The 3,622-nt window shown below is 43.9% G+C and overlaps 1 long non-coding RNA gene across 2 annotated transcripts; it reads right to left on the minus strand.

Moving 5' to 3' along the window:
* Window positions 1–981: 981 nt before the first annotated feature.
* On the minus strand, window positions 982–2,914 carry LOC122941809. Of its 2 annotated transcripts, none has more exons than XR_006390524.1 (3): window positions 2,795–2,914; window positions 2,201–2,296; window positions 982–1,247 (listed from the first exon to the last, which is right to left on the minus strand). It is a non-coding gene; the product is annotated as an uncharacterized LOC122941809 (long non-coding RNA). The 2 variants fall into 2 exon arrangements; XR_006390525.1 differs by lacking the exon at window positions 2,795–2,914 and adding an exon at window positions 2,470–2,779.
* Window positions 2,915–3,622: the final 708 nt, after the last annotated feature.

Raw genomic sequence — 3,622 nt, forward strand, 5'->3', positions numbered from 1 at the left:
TTATTAAGTAGACTAGATATTGGTGCGGTGTAAGCATAATTGAGCTTAAATTTAGTCCTCGCTTGCTTTTATCTCGGTCTGTAGTTTCTTCTTTCTCTATTTTCCCTTTCCTCTTCCGTTTTTTGAATCCTGTGCCTGTGTCCCTTTTACATAATCCTGATGTGAATCCCTCGTGTGATATATTTTCTGTGTGTGCTGATTCAGATTTTTGATTGCCATCTCTGTATCTTAGGTTGTATTTGTGACCCACCGGTGACGACTGTTGATATCTTCGATCTAGTGGTGATTGTCGTGTTGAACGAGTCCTTATCCTGTGGTGTGGGAATATTATATCGTACATGCTCCTGATTATCATTATGTTTTTGAGTGTGTGCATTGTTCTGCAGTTCTGTTTGTTGTACATTATTGTGTTTTTTGTGTTTCATTTCTGATGAGATTTTTAATCTTTTTACTTTTTTGGGTAATAATCTCCTGTTCTACTGTTCCTAGGTTATTGAAAATGTTTCTTGCCAACTGTTATACTCATCGGGAATTTGTCTATTATTTCCTTTATTTGGTTTATTTTTTCTGTTGTTTCCTGTACAATTTGGGTCCTCCTTTCCATATTTAAGACTTTCATACACTGACACCAGCAGTGCTCTCCCTGGACTGACATCCCCCTTATCTGCCTCCCTGGCACTCTTCCCTCTACCCCGCTTTCTAACTGTTACCCAGCTAGCTACCTCCCTTTCCTGAGCCTCCTCGCTACCACCCTCCCCCTCATCTACCCCATAGAGTGCTTGCTCAGTGAGCAGCAAACTCCAAATTGCCAACGCTTCTCAGTGTCGAAACTCGCCCGGTTAGATACACGATGTGCGAGTCCAAACAGGCAATTTGCTCACAAAGATATGCACCCTCAAACGGATTTTGAAGCCTGGACGCCATAATGGCAACAGTTGATAAATATGAGACGCCCGGAGGAATAAGACATCAGACACAGAATGCAGATGATTCTTTATGATCAGTAGAACCGCAGGCTCAGGAAATAACGTCTAATTAATAATCCTGATTATTTTCACGGGAGTGCAAGGATGACACATTCCCAACCATGACGGCTAAGCATGAGGCTGGCACCGCATACTGAACCAAAGTCCTAGCTTCGCTGTCCACTCTTGGGCTCCACAAGATCTTTCCTTCATAGCCTAGTGTCCATACGAAGAAGGTCTACCCATGGAAGTAGATTGTGCAAAGCTTGACCATTGACACACCTGAAAATTAGAAATGGAATAGCAATTATCATTACAAAGGTTTCTTAAAGGGATATTCTCATCTCAACATTTAAGGTACAGTATATCCACAGGGGGTGGGACCCGCACCTATTTCAAGAATAGTGGATCTCCAACCCTCCTCTCTTGACTGCTGTGAGTGGAGAGGTGGCCAGTATGCAGGGCTTTCTCCATTTACTTCTTTGGGAGTTTATGAAAATAGCCAAGGATGCTTGCTAGGCTTATTTTGGAGGGGAGAAGCACATGCGCGGCCACCTCTCCATTCACAGCAGGTGCGCCAAATTTAATAAACAATGTGTGACATTTGATAAATGTGGTGCAATTATGGCACTGCAGACTCCTGAAAAACTGACTTCGAAAATTTCCCTCATGATAAATCTCCCCCAATCACTGCCAGACCGGACTGTTTTCAGCATTAGTGACGGAATTTGGCCAGACTAAAAAAATCTTGCTTGCACTAGTTTTTGTCGGACCGAACCCCGGCACTCATGCCGCCAACCGTCCGGATCCCATTATAGTCAATAGGCTCCAGTGGTGAACAGCAATATCCAGTTATGCTGGATAGGATGAACTAAAAATATTTTGTGGAAATAGCCACATATGGAGTCAGGCAGCGAACCCCAAAGCAGAGCAGGAGGGGATAGGATGTTCTCAGTAAAAAAGAACATTGGCCCACCGGGAAAATTCCCGGTAATTTTCGTTGCCAAATCTGCCCCTGGGAGGAGGGACAGAGGTGGGATGAAAAATGGCAGAAGCTGGGTGAAGGGCAGGATAGATGCAGTAGGTGGACAGGGGTTCTGTCAGGAGGCAAGAGAGAAACTAGGTGGCAGGGCTCTGGGTGTAGGAGGAGAGGGCAGGTGGAAGGGGAGGTCACAGGTGGAGACAGTAGGTGTGCATGGGGACAATGTAAAAAATCATTGCATTGAATGTGCTACCTGACTACTTATGGTTCCAGGTTTTAAGATCTTCCATTTATGCAGCATGCCTGGATAAAGTCTCCTTCTCCTCTTCATATATGTCACCCACGTCTCCTGTACAGTCCCCAGAAAAAGATCAAGTAAAATTAATTCAGATCCCAAACCAGACCCCTAAATTTATTCATACCCCTGAGAAGTCCCTCCAGTTCTCTTAATAAATTACGACCTCTGACACAAACCCAAATTGAATTACCACCTCAGACAGATCCAAAAATTAATTTACATACCTGACCAGACTCCAAAATTGATTTAGATGCCCCTCCTCCCCTCTGTACACAAGGTCATGCTGAAATCATATTGTGGTGGACATCAAGAGGTCAGCAAACGGGACACTTTTTGAAAAAAAAAATAATTCTATCTGGGGCCACTATCTCCAGTACACTTCTGATGATGACCCTGCTTGTAAATCCATAACTTTTCAACAAGCTGCACTCACAGCAGATGCTGTATACCGGCTGTAGTACATTACATTGGTCAGCATAGAAATCCAGACTGATTTTGTAATGAAGTGATATTCTGCATAGCACGGTGCAGATAAGTCCTGCTACTCACCCGCCGATTGTGTTCCACCGCATGGCTGTAGTTCTTCCTCTAAACTTCTTCTAATATATAAGGCAGTTCTTCCTGGAAACCCCGGGGACAGCTCATGAAATACCCAGATGGATTGTGAAATTCAATGACGGACAGAAATTTTTATTATTGACTCTTCTTTCTTCCTGATTTGGAGGTATAACTGAGTAGCTGGTGGAATTTACATGGCTTGTCATACCAGGCATTGGGCAACATGACAACTTGAGAAGCCTTATTATTATTACTGAGTCAGCTGGATCCCCAATCCCCCGTGATGCTAGCCGGTCAGCACGGTGGGGGGGATTTATCAAAACTGGTTTAAAGGAACTGGCTTAGTTTCCCCTAGCAACCAATCAGATTGATCTTTTAATTTTCGAAAGGGGCTCCTATAAATAAAAAGGCGGAATGCTATGGACAACTAAGCCAATTTTCCTTTGCATCGGTTCTGATAAATCTCCCCCTGTGTCTTGTTCACGTACAGCGCTACAACAAGCTTGATGGTTACAGTGCTCAGATGAGGCACAAAATCTTTACAGTTATATTACACTCCAATGGACACAAATGGACTATAACAAATGAGTCAATTTCTAACTTATGTGTAGACTGGCCATAGACCCTACAGGGAAACTTGCCCAGAGGACCACTCAAGCCGGTCAGCTGGATATATAATGATCTCATGCTTTCAGCAGCAATAAATGCTAAGAACATCAGGTACTTATGCACTTGGCTGGTGCCCTCCTGAACTCCGCTGTATTGTCCTCCTCAGGACTGTGATACTGCGGCGGGGGGTTGGTTCTGCAGGGGTGGTAT

Source organism: Bufo gargarizans, chromosome 6 (assembly GCF_014858855.1).
Source record: "Bufo gargarizans isolate SCDJY-AF-19 chromosome 6, ASM1485885v1, whole genome shotgun sequence".
Lineage (NCBI taxonomy): Eukaryota > Metazoa > Chordata > Amphibia > Anura > Bufonidae > Bufo > Bufo gargarizans.